The following is an 18295-nucleotide window of genomic DNA, read 5'->3' as shown; positions in this document are numbered from 1 at the left end:
GCCTCAACTGCTTCACTGGGCAAGGAATTCCATAGATTTGCAACCCTTTGGGTGAAGAAGTTCCTCCTAAACTCAGTCCTAAATCTACTTCCCCTTATTTTGAGGCTATGCCCCCTAGTTCTGCTGTCACCCGCCAGTGGAAACAACCTGCCCGCATCTATCCTATCTATTCCCTTCATAATTTTAAATGTTTCTATAAGATCCCCCCTCATCCTTCTAAATTCCAATGAGTACAGTCCCAGTCTACTCAACCTCTCCTCGTAATCCAACCCCTTCAGCTCTGGGATTAACCTTGTGAATCTCCTCTGCACACCCTCCAGTGCCAGTACGTCCTTTCTCAGGTAAAGAGACCAACACTGAACACAATACTCCAGGTGTGGCCTCATTAACACCTTATACAATTGCAGCATAACCTCCCTAGTCTTAAACTCCATCCCTCTAGCAATGAAGGACAAAATTCCATTTGCGTTCTTAATCACCTGTTGCACCTGTAAACCAATGTTTTGCGACACGGCAGCATGTTTAAATATTTTATCATTTAAATAATAATCCCTTTTGCTGTTATTCCTACCAAAATGGATAACTTCACATTTGTCAACATTGTATTCCATCAGCCAGACCCTAGCCCATTCACTTAAACTATCCAAATCCCTCTGCAGACTTCCAGTATCCTCTGCACTTTTTGCTTTACCACTCATCTTAGTGTTGTCTGCAAACTTGGACACATTGCACATATAAAAAGTCCCTGGAGTTGAGTTTTAACCCACAGAGGAACCAAACCAGAGGTAATCCAGAGCCCACGCCAGGGTGTACAGGCAGCTGTGTGCTCCACGTTTGGGAAAAGGGCATCACTGGGTGTTGTCACCCCCTTCCAGTTCAAAGATGCCATGCGATTGGTGAAAAGGCCCAGTTTTCCCCAAGGGTTCTAACCATGAACTTTTAAGAATCTAACCAACAGAAGCTTCTCCTTTAATAAGGTCACAGGGTGGGGGGATTTGTCCACACTAAGTTTTATTTACAATCTGTATATGTATATATACTCCCAATAGACCCCTATTGGGTTCCTCTCTGGTTAGTGTCCCATTGGTCGGATTTATGTATCCGGGATAATTGAGATGCCTGCCCCTAGTGGGGGAACTAGTACTCCGCAAGGATAACAGGGAAGACAAGCATTCCCACACTGTAGATATCGTGCGGGCTATTACATTCCTCCACACCCCCACCCCTGCAAAGTCTGAAGACTCCCTCGACGAGTAATAAGACAGAGGAAGGAGGAGCAGGCCAAGGTCGTTGGAGACTCTTCGGTAAGTCCTCATGGAGCTGAAGCGCCAGGTACATCCGGGCATACTGCGCCGGTGAATGCCATTGGCAGCAGGAATGATGTGGTGAACGATCGTAAGGGGTTGGCTGAACTACGGATTCAACGTCCGAGGTTTCGGCTGTCTGCATCTTTATCTCTGAGTCAGATGACATGACGTTGGGCATGTTGGCCTTGAGAGAAGTCTGGAGGTGTCACAGCAGGCTGATTCAGCAATGGAGCCGAAGGATCCAGTTCAGGGTTCTTCCGAGGCACTTAACAAGGGAACAACCACCGTGAGCCAATGTGATCAAGGTGTCGCTTCATTAGTTGCCCCCGTGCCTGATCTTGGTGAGAGACTGGTCCCATTTGATGGACTGCAATCACAGAGAGCAGGTGAGCATCGTTGTTGAAGTTACAAATAAACACTACCTCATCAGGTATGAAGCGGCGAAAAGGCCGACATTGAACTGGGCAACACCCTCGCAAATCTTAGCTACGCTGCACCTTTGCGCTGTTGTCCGGCAGAATCAAACCCAGACGTGTTCAAAGGTGTTCATTAACATCTCAGCGGGGGCCACCCCAGTTACTGTGTGTGGCGAGACCCTGTACAGAATAAAAATATTGCCAGTCGTGTGTCCATTGAGCCTAATGTCTGTTTCTTGATCCCCATTGAACCATCTGCACAGCCCTCTCTGCCGAACCATCCGATGCCAGGTGGTATGGGCCGGTGCCAATGTGGCAGATCCCGTTGCTCTTCACAAAAGTAGCAACCTGTCCACTGGTGAAAGAGGCTCTGTTATCGGTCACGAGTACCTCTGGGACTCCATGGATGGAATAGGAGTTACGTAATGGTCGCCTGGGAGGTGATCGTCGCCATCTTGTGGACCTCAATCCACTTTGAGTGGGTGTCCACCAGGACGGGAAACAGCGAACCCAAGAAGGGGCTGGCGAAATTGGCGTGCACGCAGGCCCACAGGTGCCCTGGCCACTTCCAAGGGTGGGGAGCTTCTGGTGCTCTTGAAAGATGGAGCACTGCCGGGTCAACGTCTCAATATCCGTGTCCATTCATGGCTACCAGACATAGCCTCTCGCCAGCATCTTCATTCTGGACACTCCGGGATGTCCACTGTGAAGGCCCTTCAACACGACAACCTGCCCCTTCGCCGGGACAACAACCCTGCTACACCACAGGAGGATGCTGTCCTCCACGGTTAACTTGCACAATTCTGACAAAAACCTTCACCTCCCCTGGTAGCAGCCAATGATGTGCACTGGACAGCACCAGACGACACACCTTGGCAAGCAGAGGGTCGGTTTGTGTTCAGTAATCAGCACGAGGCAGTGACGGGAAAGGAGCCCATGAAATTCAGGACAGCAATCACTTGTCCGCCTTAGGAGGGTTCACAGATTCAGTCTGCAGGGGAAGACGGTTCAACGCATCAGCATGCGCAATCTGGGTCTCTGGGCGGTGCTCCACAGAGTATTCATAAGCAGCCAATAGCAGAGCCTAGCGCTGAATCCTTGCAGATACTATTGTGGGATGGCCTTGTCTTCACAGAAGAGGCCTAGTCATGGTTTGTCATCAGTGGTGGCGGCCATTGACATATTAATGAAATCACTTTCCATCGAATACGACCACCAGACCTTCCCTTTTGACCCGGACATATTTTCTTTCAGTCGCAGCCAGCGTCTGGGAGGCAATCGCTTTTGCCATCGCCGGTACGTGAGACAGTGACCCAGCGGGGAATCGAACCTGGGACCCTGGAACTGTGAAGCGATTGTGCTATCCACAATGCTACCATGCTGCCCTTTTGTTGGCGAAGCCAACATTTTGTTGCCCATCCCTAATTGCCCTTCAGGAGGGGGTGGTGAGCCAGCATGTTGAACTGCTGCAGTTTATGTGGTGTTTGTACACCCACCGTGTTGTTAGGTATGGTCACAAGGAGATCCTGGGGCCCTATCCCGAGCATGGAAAGGAGCAAGAATTTCCATCGGCTGAGGAAGTGGAAGAAGGATGAGGCCTAGAATCATAGAATGTACAGTGCAGAAGGAGGCCATTCGGCCCATCGAGTCTGCACCAGCCCTTGGAAAGAGCGCCCTACTTAAGCCCACACCTCCACCCTATCCCCGTAATCCAGTAACCCCACCTAAACTTTTTGGACACTAAGGGCAATTTATCATGGCCAATCCACCTAACCTGCACACTTTGGACTGTGAGAGGAAACCGGAGCACCCGGAGGAAACCCCCGCAGACAGTGACTCAAGCTGGGAATTGAACCTGGAACCCTGGAGCTGTGAAGCAACTGTGCTAACCATTGAAGGACAGCACAAGAATTTTAATTAAACAGGATCATGAGAAATAGAAGCGAGAGTAGGCGATTCAGCCCAATGAGCCTGCCCTACTGCTCAATAAGGTCACAACTGTTCTGATTGCGACCCTAACTCCATTCCCCTGGTGGGTAAAATTGGCAATGGATGTACATCTATCTTCAAACGGGCAGCACGGTGGGCTAGTGGTTAGCACAACCGCCTCACGGCGCTGAGGTCCCAGGTTCGATCCCGGCTCTGGGTCACTGTCCGTGTGGAGTTTGCACATTCTCCCCATGTCTGCGTGTGTTTCGCTCCCACAACCCCAAAAAAAAATGTGCAGAGTAGGTAGATTGGCCACGCTAAATTGCCCCTTAATTGGAAAAAATAATTGGGTAATCTAAATTTTTTAAAAAATCTATCTTCAAACAATCATCAACAACTGGAGTTGTGCCCAAGGACGGGAGGCAACAGAACAGCAATCCTTAAATAGGGACAAAGGGATAACACAAGAACCTACAATCCAGAATCAGTTGCGGAGAAAAAGTTAGAACATAGAACATAGAAAGGACAGCACAGAACAGGCCCTTCAGCCCACGATGTTGTGCCGAACTTTTGTCGTAGATTAAGCACAAATTAATCTACACCCCAGCATTCTACCGTAATCCATGTACCTATCCAATAGCCGCTTGAAGGTCCCTAATGTTTCCGACTCAACTACTTCCACAGGCAGTGCATTCCATGCCCCCACTACTCTCTGGGTCAAGAACATACCTCTGACATCCCCCCTATATCTTCCACCATTCACCTTAAATTTATGTCCCCTTGTAATGGGTTGTTCTACCCGAGAAAAAAGTCTCTGACTGTCTACTCTATCTATTCCCCTGACCATCTTACAAATCTCTATCAAGTAGCCCCTCATCCTTCTCCATTCTAATGAGAAAAGGCCTAGCATCCTCAACCTTTCCTCGTAAGACCTACTCTCCATGCCAGGCAACATCCTGGTAAACCTCCTTTGCACCTTTTCCAAAGCTTCCACATCCTTGCTAAAATTAGGCGACCAGAACTGCACACAGTACTCCGAATGTGGCCTTACCAAGGTTTTATACACCTGCATTATCACCCCAGGGCTCTTAAATTCAATCCCTCTGCTAATGAACGCAAGCACAGCATAGGCCTTCTTAGAAGGCAGGTCTGAAAGGGGTAGGGGGGAAATGGAAGATTTGAGGGGTATGGGGTGGTAAAAGGGAGTCAATGTGGGATTACTAAACACAGACTTACCCGAGTAATTTATTGCCGTTCAAGAACATTAAAGATCTTGTTAGAACAAAGAAAGAACAAAGAAAATTACAGCACAGGAACAGGCCCTTTGGCCCTCCCAGCCTGCGCCGATCCAGATCCTTTATCTAAACCTGTTTCCTATTTTCCAAGGATCTACTTCTCTCTGTTCCCCGCCCGTTCATATATCTGTCCAGTTGAATCTTAAATGATGCTATCGTGCCCGCCTCTACCACCTCCGTGGCAAAGCATTCCAGGCACCCACCACCCTTTGCGTAAAAAACTTTCCACGCACATCTCCCTTAAACTTCCCCCCTATCACCTTGAAATCGTGACGCCTTGTAATTGACACCCCCACTCTTGGAAAAAGCTTGTTGCTATCCACCCTGTCCATACCTCTCATAATTTTGTAGACCTCAATCAGGTCCCCCCTCAACCTTCGTCTTTCCAACAAAAACAATCCTAATCTACTCAACCTTTCTTCATAGCTAGCACCCTCCATACCAGGCAACAGCCTGGTGAACCTCCTCTGCACCCTCTCTAAAGCATCCACACCCTTCTGGTAATGTGGCGACCAGAACTGCACGCAGTATTCCAAATGTGGCCAAACCAAAGTCCTATACAACTGTAACATGACCTGCCGACTCTTGTACTCAATACCCCGTCCGATGAAGGCGACCTGAACTCCCAGATCTCTCTGTACATCAATTTTCCCCAGGACTCTTCCATTGACCATATAGAATTAGATCTTCCAAAATGCATCACCTCGCATTTGCCTGGATTGAACTCCATCTGCCATTTCTCTGCCCAACTCTCCAATCTATCTATATTTTGCTGTATTCTCTGACAGTCCTCGCTATCTGCAACTCCACCAATCTTAGTATCATCTGCAAACTTGCTCATCAAACCACTTATACCTTCGTCCAGATCATTTATGTAGATCACAAACAACAGTGGTCCAAGCACGGATCCCTGTGGAACACCACTAGTCACCTTTCTCCATTTTGAAACACTCCCTTCCACCACTACTCTCTGTCTCCTGTTGCCCAGCCAGTTCTTTATCCATCTAGCTAGTACACCCTGAACCCCATATGACTGTCACTGTTGACAATGATAATTGTGTACTTGGGATATACTTAGATTTCAGCAAGTTTTTTGTTACACAAGCAATGGATCCACAGGGGAGGAAGGGGCAGAAAAGGAGGCAGGGTCTGAGGCAGACTGAGAACTGGATTGAGAGTATAGAGAGGGTGAACACATGGAGTGACATTGTGTCATCACCCTGCAAGAAGGGGTCACCAGGGAGGGTGGCGCGGGCTTTACTGCTGACCAGAGTCCAGTTGGAGCTCAGGGTACAAACAAACTGCAGATAAGATCAATTTGTGGAAAGACAAACAAAATATAAACAGAGCTGAAAGTCATGGTTAAGGGAGGGTTGGATTAGGGTGAGGGTTAGAGTTAGGGTCAGTGGTTAGGTCAGAATGAGGGTCAGGCTGAGGAGAAGAATGAGGGTTGCTTTAGAGTTACAATCAGGGTGGTGGTCAGTTGAGGGGTGAGAGGTGGGTAAGGGTTAGGGATGGGTTAAGATATGGGTTGCGGCGAGAGGTGAAGATTGGGTTAATATATGGGTTAGGGTTCAGGATCAGATTAGGGTGCGGGGTAAGGGTTGTGTTCGGGTCAGTGATAGGGTGATGGTTGGGTTAAGCTCAGAGTTAGGTTAGGATGATGGTTAGGGTGAATATTGGGTTTGGGCCTGTTCTGTGCTGTTCTATGTTCTATATCTTGGTTTCGGACCAAGCTCGGCACAACATTGAGGGCCGAAGGGCCTGTTCTGTGCTGTGCTGTTCTATGTTCTATATCTTGGTTTCGGACCAAGCTCGGCACAACATTGAGGGCCGAAGGGCCTGTTCTGTGCTGTGCTGTTCTATGTTCTATATCTTGGTTTCGGACCAAGCTCGGCACAACATTGAGGGCCGAAGGGCCTGTTCTGTGCTGTGCTGTTCTATGTTCTATATCTTGGTTTCGGACCAAGCTCGGCACAATATTGAGGGCCGAAGGGCCTGTTCTGTGCTGTACTGTTCCATGTTCTATATCTTGGTTTCGGGCCAAGCTCGGCACAACATTGAGGGCCAAAGGGAATTTTCTGTGCTGTACTGTTCTGTGTTCTAGGGTTAGGATAATAGTTAGGGTTAAGGTTAGGTTAGGGTGAGAGTTTGGTTAGGGGTGAGGGTTGCGTTTAGTTCAGAGTTAGGTTCGGATGATGGTTAGGGTGAATGCTGGATTAGGGTTAGGATGATAGTTAGGGTGAGGATTAGGTTAGGGTGAGGGTTGGGTTGGGTTAGGGTGAGTATTGGTTTAGGATGAGGGTTGGGTTAGTGTGATGATTGGGTTAGGGTGAGGGTTGGGTTCGATTGAGGATTAGGTTAGAGTGAGGGTTGGGTTAGGGTGAGGGTTGGGTTAGGGTGAGGGGTGGGTTAGGGTGAGGATTGGATTAGGTTGAGGGTTGGGTTACGGTGAGGGTTGGGTTAGGGTGAGGGTTGGTTTAGGATGAGGGTTGTGTTACAATGAGGGTTGGGTTAAGGTGAGGTTTGGGTTAGGGTGAGGGTTGGATTAAGGTGAGGGTTGGGTTAGGGTGAGGGTTGGGTTAGGGTGAGGGTTGGGTTAGGGTGAGGGTTGGGTTAGGGTGAGGGTTGGATTAGGGTGAGGGTTGGGTTAGGGTGAGGGTTGGGTTAGGGTAAGGGTTGGATTAGGGTGAGGGTTGGGTTAGGGTGAGTATTGGTTTAGGATGAGGGTTGGGTTATGGTGTGGGCTGGGTTAGGGTGAGGGTTGGGTTAGGGTGAGGGTTGGGTTAGGGTAAGGGTTGGATTAAGGTGAGGGTTGGGTTAGGGTGAGGGTTGGGTTATGGTGTGGGTTGGGTTAGGGTGATGATTGGGTTAGGGTGAGGGTTGGGTTCGATTGAGGATTAGGTTAGGGTGAGGGTTGGGTTAGGGTGAGGGTTGGGTTAGGGTGAGGGTTGGGTTAGGGTGAGGGTTGGGTTAGGGTGAGGGTTGGGTTAGGGTGAGGGGGTGAGGGTTGGGTTAGGGTGAGGGTTGGGTTAGGGTGAGGGTTGGGTTAGGGTGAGTGTTGGATTAGGGTGAGGGTTGGGTTAGGATTGAGTGTTTGATTAGGGCGAGGGTTGGGTTAGGGTGAGGGTTGGGTTAGAGTGAGGGTTGGGTTATGGTGAGGGTTGGGTTAGTGTGAGAGGGTTGGTTTAGGATGAAGGTTGCGTTAATTTGAGGGTTGAGTTACGGTGAGGGTTGCGTTAGGGTGAGAGTTAGGTTAGGGTGAGGATTGGGTTAGGGTGAGGGTTGGGTTAGTGTGAGGGTTGAGTTACGGTGAGGGTTGAGTGAGGGTGAGGGTTGCGTTAGGGTGAGAGTTAGGTTAGGGTGAGGGTTGGGTTAGGGTGAGGGTTGCGTTAGGGTGAGGGTTGGGTTAGGGTGAGTATTGGGTTATGGTGAGGGTTGGGTTAGTGTGAGGATTGGGTTAGGGTGAGTATTGGGTTAGGGTGAGGGTTGGGTTAGGGTGATGATTTGGTTAGGGTGAGTATTGGGTTAGGGTGAGGGTTGGGTGAGTGTGAGGGTTGGGTTAGGGTGAGTATTGGGTTAGAACATAGAACATAGAACGATACAGCGCAGTACAGGCCCTTCGGCCCTCGATGTTGCACCGACATGGAAAAAAAAAACTAAAGCCCATCTAACCTACACTATGCCCTTATCATCCATATGCTTATCCAATAAACTTTTAAATGCCCTCAATGTTGGCGAGTTCACTACTGTTGCAGGTAGGGCATTCCACTGCCTCACCACTCTTTGCGTAAAAAACCCACCTCTGACCTCTGTCCTATATCTATTACCCCTCAATTTAAGGCTATGTCCCCTCGTGCTAGCCACCCCCATCCGCGGGAGAAGGCTCTCGCTGTCCACCCTATCTAACCCTCTGATCATTTTGTATGCCTCTATTAAGTCACCTCTTAACCTTCGTCTCTCTAACGAAAACAACCTCAAGTCCATCAGCCTTTCCTCATAAGATTTTCCCTCCATACCAGGCAACATCTTGGTAAATCTCCTCTGCACCCGGTCCAAAGCTTCCACGTCCTTCCTATAATGAGGCGACCAGAACTGTACGCAATACTCCAAATGCGGCCGTACTAGAGTTTTGTACAACTGCAACATGACCTCATGGCTCCGGAACTCAATCCCTCTACCAATAAAGGCCAACACACCATAGGCCTTCTTCACAACCCTATCAACCTGGGTGGCAACTTTCAGGGATCTATATACATGGACACCGTGATCCCTCTGCTCATCCACACTACCAAGAATTTTACCATTAGCCAAATATTCCGCATTCCTGTTATTCTTTCCAAAGTGAATCACCTCACACTTCTCCACATTAAACTCCATTTGCCACCTCTCAGCCCAGCTCTGCAGCTTATCTATGTCCCTCTGTAACCTGCAACATCCTTCCGCACTGTCTACAACTCCACCGACTTTAGTGTCGTCTGCAAATTTACTCACCCATCCTTCTGCGCCCTCCTCTAGGTCATTTATAAAAATGACTAACAGCAACGGCCCCAGAACAGATCCTTGTGGTACGCCACTCGTAACTGAACTCCATTCTGAACATTTCCCATCAACTACCACTCTCTGTCTTCTTTCAACTAGCCAATTTCTGATCCACATCTCTAAATCACCCTCAATCCCCAGCCTCCGTATTTTCTGCAATAGCCGACCGTGGGGAACATTATCAAACGCTTTACTGAAATCCATATACACCACATCAACTGCTCTACCCTCGTCTACCTGTTCAGTCGCCTTCTCAAAGAACTCAATAAGGTTTGTGAGGCATGACCTACCCTTCACAAAACCATGCTGACTATCCCTAATCATATTATTCCTATCTAGATGATTATAAATCGTATCTTTTATAATCCTCTCCAAGACCTTACCCACCACAGACGTTAGGCTCACCGGCCTATAGTTACCGGGGTTATCTCTACTCCCCTTCTTGAACAAAGGGACCACATTTGCTATCCTCCAGTCCTCTGGCACTATCCCTGTAGCCAATGATGACCTAAAAATCAAAGCCAAAGGCTCAGCAATCTCTTCCCTGGCTTCCCAGAGAATCCTAGGATAAATCCCATCCGGCCCCGGGTGAGGGTTGGGTTAGGGTGAGTATTGGGTTAGGGTGAGGGTTGGGTTAGTGTGAGGATTGGGTTAGGGTGAGGGTTGGGTTAGTGTGAGGATTGGGTTAGGGTGAGGTTTGGGTTCGGTTGAGGATTAGGTTTGGGTGAGGGTTAGGTTAGGGTGAGAGTTGGGTTATGGGGAGGGGTGGATTAGGGTGGGGCAAAGGCAAGGATGAGGGTTAGGTTTAGGATTAGGGTGATGATTTGGTTAGGGTGATGATTTGGTTAGGGTGAGGGTTGGGTTGGGGTGAGGGTTGGGTTAGGGTGAGGGTTGGGTTAGTGTGAGGGTTGGGCTAGGGTGAGTATTGAGTTAGGGTGAGGGTTGGGTTAGTGTGAGGATTGGGTTAGGGTGAGGTTTGGGTTCGGTTGAGGATTAGGTTTGGGTGAGGGTTAGGTTAGGGTGAGGGTTGGGTTATGGGGAGGGTTGGGTTAGGGTGAGGGTTGGGTTATGGGGAGGGTTGGGTTAGGGTGGGTCTAAGGCAAGGATGAGGGTGATGATTTGGTTAGGGTGATGATCCATGTTCTATATCTTGGTTTCGGGCCAAGCTCGGCACAACATTGAGGGCCGAAGGGAATTTTCTGTGCTGTACTGTTCTGTGTTCTAGGGTTAGGATAATAGTTAGGGTTAAGGTTAGGTTAGGGTGGGAGTTTGGTTAGGGGTGAGGGTTGCGTTAAGTTCAGAGTTAGGTTCGGATGATGGTTGGGGTGAATGCTGGATTAGGGTTAGGATGATAGTTAGGGTGAGGATTAGGGTAGGGTGAGGGTTGGGTTACGGTGAGGGTTGGGTTAGGGTGAGGGTTGGTTTAGGACGAGGGTTGTGTTAGAATGAGGGTTGGGTTAGGGTGAGGGTTGGGTTAGGGTGAGGGTTGGGTTAAGGTGAGGTTTGGGTTAGGGTGAGGGTTGGTTTAGGATGAAGGTTGTGATAGGATGAGGGTTGGATTAAGGTGAGGGTTGGGTTAGGGTGAGGGTTGGGTTAGGGTGAGGGTTGGGTTAGGGTGAGGGTTGGGTTAGGGTGAGGGTTGGGTTAGGGTGAGGGTTGGGTTAGGGTGAGGGTTGGGTTAGGGTGAGAGTTGGATTAGGGTGAGGGTTGGGTTAGGGTGAAGGTTGGGTTAGGGTGAGGGTTGGGTTAGGGTGAGGGTTGGATTAAGGTGAGGGTTGGGTTAGGGTGAGGGTTGGGTTAGGGTGAGGGTTGGGTTAGGGTGAGGGTTGGGTTAGGGTGAGGGTTGGGTTAGGGTGAGGGTTAGGTTAGGGTGAGGGTTGGGGTAGGGTGAGTGTTGGATTAGGGTGAGGGTTGGGTTAGGGTGAGGGTTGGGTTAGTGTGAGGATTGGGTTAGTGTGAGGATTGGGTTAGGGTGAGGGTTGGGTTAGGGTGAGGGTTGGGTTAGGGTGAGGGTTGGGTTAGTGTGAGGATTGGGTTAGGGTGAGTATTGGGTTAGGGTGAGGGTTGGGTTAGGGTGATGATTTGGTTAGGGTGAGTATTGGGTTAGGGTGAGGGTTGGGTGAGTGTGAGGGTTGGGTTAGGGTGAGTATTGGGTTAGGGTGAGGGTTGGGTTAGTGTGAGGATTGGGTTAGGGTGAGGGTTGGGTTTGGTTGAGGATTAGGTTTGGGTGAGGGTTAGGTTAGGGTGAGGGTTGGGTTATGGGGAGGGTTGGGTTAGGGTGGGGCTAAGGCAATAATGAGGGTTAGGGTTAGGATTAGGGTGATGATTTGGTTAGGGTGATGATTTGGTTAGGGTGATGATTTGGTTAGGGTGAGGGTTGGGTTGGGGTGAAGGTTGGGTTAGGGTGAGGGTTGGGTTAGGGTGAGGATTGGGTTAAAGTGAGGGTTGGGTTAGGGTGAGGATTAGGTTCGGGTGAGGGTTGGGTTAGTGTGAGGGTTGGGTTAGGGTGAGTATATGGTTAGGGTGAGTGTTGGGTTAGGGTGAGGATTGAGTTAGGGTGAGGTTTGGGTTCAGTTGAGGATTAGGTTTGTGTGAGGATTGGGTTAGGGTGAGGGTTGGGTTAGGGTGAGTATTGGGTTAGGGTGATGATTTGGTTAGGGTGAGGGTTGGGTTGGGGTGAGGGTTGGGTTAGGGTGAGGGTTGGCTTGGGGTGAGGGTTGGGTTAGGGTGAGGGTTGGGTTAGGGTGAAGGTTGGGTTAGGGTGAGGGTTGGGCTGCGGTGAGGGTTGGGTTGGGGTGAGGGTTGGGTTAGGGTGAGGGTTGGGTTAGGGTGAGGGTTGGGTTAGGGTGAGGGTTGGGTTAGGGTGAGAGTTGGATTAGGGTGAGGGTTGGGTTAGGGTGAGGGTTGGGTTAGGGTGAGGGTTGGGTTAGGGTGAGGGTTGGATTAAGGTGAGGGTTGGGTTAGGGTGAGGGTTGGGTTAGGGTGAGGGTTGGGTTAGGGTGAGGGTTGGGTTAGGGTGAGGGTTGGGTTAGGGTGAGGGTTAGGTTAGGGTGAGGGTTGGGGTAGGGTGAGTGTTGGATTAGGGTGAGGGTTGGGTTAGGGTGAGGGTTGGGTTAGTGTGAGGATTGGGTTAGTGTGAGGATTGGGTTAGGGTGAGGGTTGGGTTAGGGTGAGGGTTGGGTTAGGGTGAGGGTTGGGTTAGTGTGAGGATTGGGTTAGGGTGAGTATTGGGTTAGGGTGAGGGTTGGATTATGGCGATGATTTGGTTAGGGTGAGTATTGGGTTAGGGTGAGGGTTGGGTGAGTGTGAGGGTTGGGTTAGGGTGAGTATTGGGTTAGGGTGAGGGTTGGGTTAGTGTGAGGATTGGGTTAGGGTGAGGGTTGGGTTTGATTGAGGATTAGGTTTGGGTGAGGGTTAGGTTAGGGTGAGGGTTGGGTTATGGGGAGGGTTGGGTTAGGGTGGGGCTAAGGCAATAATGAGGGTTAGGGTTAGGATTAGGGTGATGATTTGGTTAGGGTGATGATTTGGTTAGGGTGATGATTTGGTTAGGGTGAGGGTTGGGTTGGGGTGAAGGTTGGGTTAGGGTGAGGGTTGGGTTAGGGTGAGGATTGGGTTAAAGTGAGGGTTGGGTTAGGGTGAGGATTAGGTTCGGGTGAGGGTTGGGTTAGTGTGAGGGTTGGGTTAGGGTGAGTATATGGTTAGGGTGAGTGTTGGGTTAGGGTGAGGATTGAGTTAGGGTGAGGTTTGGGTTCAGTTGAGGATTAGGTTTGTGTGAGGATTGGGTTAGGGTGAGGGTTGGGTTAGGGTGAGTATTGGGTTAGGGTGATGATTTGGTTAGGGTGAGGGTTGGGTTGGGGTGAGGGTTGGGTTAGGGTGAGGGTTGGGTTGGGGTGAGGGTTGGGTTAGGGTGAGGGTTGGGTTAGGGTGAAGGTTGGGTTAGGGTGAGGGTTGGGTTGCGGTGAGGGTTGGGTTGGGGTGAGGGTTGGGTTAGGGTGAGGGTTGGGTTAGGGTGAGGTTTGGGTTAGGGTGAGGGTTGGGTTAAAGTGAGGGTTGGGTTCGGGTGAGGGTTGGGTTAGGGTGAGGGTTGGGTTAAAGTGAGGGTTGGGTTCGGGTGAGGGTTGGGTTAGGGTGAGGGTTGGGTTAAAGTGAGGGTTGGGTTTGGGTGAGGGTTGGGTTCGGGTGAGGGTTGGGTTAGGGTGAGGGTCGGGTTCGGTTGAGGATTGGGTTTGGGTGAGGGTTGGGTTAGGGTGTGTATTGGGTTAGGGTTAGGGTTAGGGGCAGGGTTTGGTTGGGTTAGGGTTAGGGGCAGGGTTGGGTTGGGTGAGGGTTGGGTTAAGGTTGGGTTCAGGTGAGGGTTGGGTTAGGGTGCAGGTTGGGGTAGGGTGGGGCTAAGGGTTGGATGAGCGTTAGGGTTAGGATTAGGGTGATCATTTGGTTAGGGTGAGGGCTGGGTTAGGATTAGGTTAAGGGTTGGGTGAGAGTAAGGGTTAGGGACAGACTGGGGGTTGGGTGAGAGTTAGGGTTAGGCTGAGGGTTGGAAGAGAGTGAGGGTTAGGGTTATGTTGAGGGTTGGCTGAGAGTTAGGGTTAGGCTGAGGGTTGGAAGAGAGTGAGGGTTAGGCTGAGGGTTGGCTGAGAGTTAGGGTTAGGCTGAGGGTTGGATGAGAGTGAGGTTTAGTGTGAGGTTGGGTTAGAGTTAGGGCTAGGGTGAGGGTTTGATTTCGGACTGTGTCATAATCATGAATGATTGGTAATGTTGACATGAGAGATAATTGTTACATTCACAGCTGATATAATAGATCAGCTGGTAGTGGGCTATCATTGATATTTGCTTGTAAAGTCAGCTACCCAATGTGAAACCTGTCTGAATTATTTTTGTTGATCTCAGACAGGCTATGTAACAGGTGGGAGTATGGTTCTGTTAGATTATATACCTGAAGTGAAAATGAGAACGATACCTCATACTTTCACTCCATCTTCACCAATTGCTCAGATTGTTAATGCAGAGTTTGTTTGATGTACACAGATCGGATTGGTCCAATTGTCATCCCCAGTTTGCGCTGACTGAGTTGATCTCTGTGGCAGGAAGGATGGGAAACAGTTGGCCAGCAGTAACTAGGTGAACACCCCGAGCAGCCCTGATCAGGACTGGGATAAAATAACAGACAACACAGTGTAGTCTCCCTAGCTGCAACATCACTGTGTCTGGATGATACCTGGTCAGAGCTGTCAGAGAATCATAGAATCTACAGTGCAGTAGGAGGCCATTCGGCCCATCGTGTATGCACTGGCCCTTGGAAAGAGCACCCTACTTATGCCCAGTAACCCCACCAAACATTTGGACACAAAGGGGCAATTTAGCGTGGTCAATCCACCTAACCTGCACATCGTTGGGCTGTGGCAGGAAACAGGAGCATCCGGAGGAAACCCACGCAGACACGGGGAGAATGTGCAAACTCCACACAGATAGTCACCCGGGGCCGGATTTGAACCCAGGACCTTGGACCTGTAGAGACAGCAATGCTAACCACTGTGCCACCGTGCCATCCCAGGTGGTTTGCCATAGCTAACACTCGAGATTAGAAATTCACCTCTTGTTATAGCCCAAGCCAATTTGAGAGACAATAGAGCTGAGTATGGATTGAGCTCTGGGGTACAATCTATCTGCCTCGCCTCACCTGATTCAGGACGCGACGAGGCCGGTAAATCTCGCGAGATACCACCAGCTTCGCCACACTTCGCACGATCTAATGAGATCTCGTGAGGCATCGCAGTTTGGATTCGCCCATTGAGGTTAGAACCCAAATTTTATTCAAATGAGCAGTTAGCCTCACTTTGGATATGTCTACGCCGGATCGACCCAGTGCCCAGAACCTAACAACCTCGCCTCGGAGACCCCGAATGGGCGCCGGTTTGCACTGGTTTCCACAAACCTGGGTGGTCGGGCTCTGGGCAGGGCAGTATCTGGGCACCCCCGATCCCACCTGGGCATGGTGACACTGGCAGCTGGAACCCTGGAAGTGCCATCCAGGTGCCAGTGCTGTGCTGGCACTGCCAGGCTAGCAGTGCCCAGGTGGCATCTTGCCCATGCCGGGGAACGGGCCCAGGGCTGTCGTGCAGTCATGAAGTGGGGTGTGAGGTGGACTCAATGATCTACTTATTGGGGTATGGGGGGGGGGGGGGGGTCCCGATCTCTCCCTGCACTGACGAGTAGTCAGATAGCACTGGAAAGGAGCCTAAGTGCGGCTTCGGTGAGGCGTTCCTGGTCAAGACTCTTCAATGAAGACCAGTCCCCTTTAATAGCGGGATGGTTCTGGGCGCCGGGAAACATTCGGCTAAACGCGCCCGACACTGGACTGTTTCATTTCCGTTAAATCGCGCCCCTGGTGGTTAAAATAATCGCACCCAAGATAAAGGTCCAACCCCAGTGACTGGGGTCCTGCACAAAACAAGCCCCTTCAGGGGTGGGGGGGGGGCTGGTTACCACCCGGGAAAGTGCATCAGGTGGACAGAGGGGCATTGGAGACAATAGATAGATGGTACATTCCCCCTGCCTGCTATCGCAACAATAATCCATGACAGCTCATCGCCAAGTGGCACAGCCAGAATGCATGGAACTGACTATTAATTATCCGGGCTGTATAATTATTCCTCATTCTGGACAAATCCAAAACAAAACAGTTAAGATGGGGGAGTGACGGTTAATTTATTCCTCACACTAAATAGAGAAGCAATTAGAGAGACATTTTTAGCCTGTTCCTGTTCCTTGAGCACCCCCTGCATTTTAATGACTGCTGCTGTTGTTGGCAGCCTGCTCGCTGGGGAGGCTGGGCTCTGCATCTTATCTTCACATCGCCAGGCTTGGATTTTATTTTTAAACCGGCAATGTTGTGCAATCCTGGACGTTTGAGGTTCTAGTGCGGCTGACAGTTTGGATAAGTGGGTCAGGTAGGTTACCATGGTGACGTTGGGGTCGCTTTGAGTTGTGAGCTTGTCCACTTAAGACAGCAAGAAGACGGGGAATAAAGGATGCCTTCATTTCAGGGCTCACTCACCATCGAGAGAATGGCCGAGAGTAAAAGATACTTGTGTGCATGAAATGTAACCTTTATCGCAGTGGAAGGTATTTTTTTTTATTCGGTGAGTATGTTTCTAGCTTTTTCACAAGGAATCGTAAAGCAGAATTGCAGAAGAGATAATCAATAACGTTGTATCTGTTGCTCTCTGGCTGGAGTGGTCCTGAAATCTCCAGCTGGTTGAGGGAAATATCCCATTGATGGGTTTGCTTTGTCCACAGCAGTGATGAGAGGGGCTCGGTGGGTCTGGGCGGAGTGAGGGGGAGGGGGACAATATAGGTCTTATGATTCCTATATTGGTCAAACTGTCTCAACCCATTCCTTGTGAGATCTTCTCAATGCTGCATTGCTGGTAAATTGATCTGAAGACAAAATTATTCCAACCATCTGTTGTTATAATTTGGTAACTGGCTGGAAATTAGTTCTTTGCATTTACACCCCTTATTATCATTTTGTGTGTTAATGCAAGTATAAAGTTTGCCCTCCAAAAGCGAGTTAACCCTTTGAGGATTTCATACAGGTGGTAAATCTCTGCACTGACTCCCTGTTTGAATCGTGCTTGTGTGTCAATTGACACAGAACCGCCAGTGTGTGTGATACTCACAGTGTGTTTGTACAATTACTCTCACAACTCTGTGCGTGTGTATATTTATTCATAATATGCATCTTGTAGCTGATTGCTGTTTTCATTGTGTTCGGGCTGTAAGTTTTCTAAATGAAAGGTACCGTAATTACTGCTGTAGAAGGTGCTAGTTGACTGCTTGTTTTGACATGTTCGTTCTGTGACTTGCTACAACTTTATTATATTAGCTGGGCCGAGGAAGGGGACAGTTGCTGAGTGTGAGCGTTCAGTTGCAATGTTCATTTGAAGGCAGTGTGTGTGAGACAGAGTCGATGCAGAGAGTTGTGGGTTTGAACCAGAAGCAAGGGCAGTGCACAATGCAGGATTCCGCTTCAAAGGAATTTGAAGCTGAGCTTGATCACAGTTTGTGAAGAGTTTGTTTAACTGGAGTGTCAGGAAACTGGAAGCAGTTTGATGCTGATAACAGTCTGTACTCTTTATAATGAAATGAAATGAAATGAAAATCGCTTATTGTCACGAGTAGGCTTCAATGAAGTTACTGTGAAAAGCCCCTCCTACTCACTCAAATCATTTTTTTCTTATTTACTCCCCAGTTTTCTACCTTTCCCAAGGAACCTGATTCCCCAGCCATATCTCATTAAATGGATTATACTTGTGCGAGACCAGGCAATGACTACTGGGAAGCTATTTAACTATGGGGTGCATCAAGCTTCACTTAATTCTCACCCAAATGATAGCCGCCTGCCCTGGCTAGTGTTCTTGAAGTTTCTGCTTCAGTCTGGGAAATGCTAAGGCCACCTGTTGCCCCTTGTAATTTCCCTGGAGGAACTAGCAAATCAAGTGTAGGCACTGAGGCCTTGCTAACTCTGGAGTCTCATCCCTAGTTAGTTACTTCTCTCCTTCTAAGCTGCTGGTTGGTTTTGTTTGAAGGTCCTGGGCCTGGAGATTTGGGATTGGCTGTTACCAGTGTTCTTGGGTGACATGGTGGCACAGTGGTTAGAACTACTGCCTCACACCATCAGGGTCCTGGGTTTGATTACAACCTTGGGTCTGTGTGGAGTTTGCACGTTATCCCCGTGGATTTTGCAGTTGCTCCAGTTTTCTCCCACAGGCCAAAGATGTGTAGGTTAGGTTCTAAATTGCCCCTT

At 49.5% G+C, this 18295-nt stretch overlaps 1 protein-coding gene across 5 annotated transcripts in view; it reads left to right on the top strand.

Moving 5' to 3' along the window:
* rims3 (regulating synaptic membrane exocytosis 3) overlaps window positions 1-18295 on the top strand; it is a 376753-nt gene that overhangs the window by 77208 nt on the left and 281250 nt on the right. For 2 of the 5 annotated variants that reach the window (XM_038802059.1, XM_038802049.1), the window contains exon 1: window positions 16464-16628. The exons of 1 other annotated variant lie outside the window; for it this stretch is intronic. The gene's annotated coding sequence lies outside the window, so the exon portion shown is untranslated. Of the gene's footprint in view, window positions 1-16026; window positions 16437-16463; window positions 16629-18295 lie in introns of those variants that run through there. 2 more of the 5 variants (XM_038802076.1, XM_038802039.1) reach the window with 2 other exon arrangements.

The sequence above is a fragment of the Scyliorhinus canicula genome, chromosome 1 (assembly GCF_902713615.1).
Source record: "Scyliorhinus canicula chromosome 1, sScyCan1.1, whole genome shotgun sequence".
NCBI classification, from domain to species: Eukaryota; Metazoa; Chordata; class Chondrichthyes; order Carcharhiniformes; family Scyliorhinidae; genus Scyliorhinus; species Scyliorhinus canicula.
This window is presented reverse-complemented; position numbering and strand designations above follow the sequence as displayed.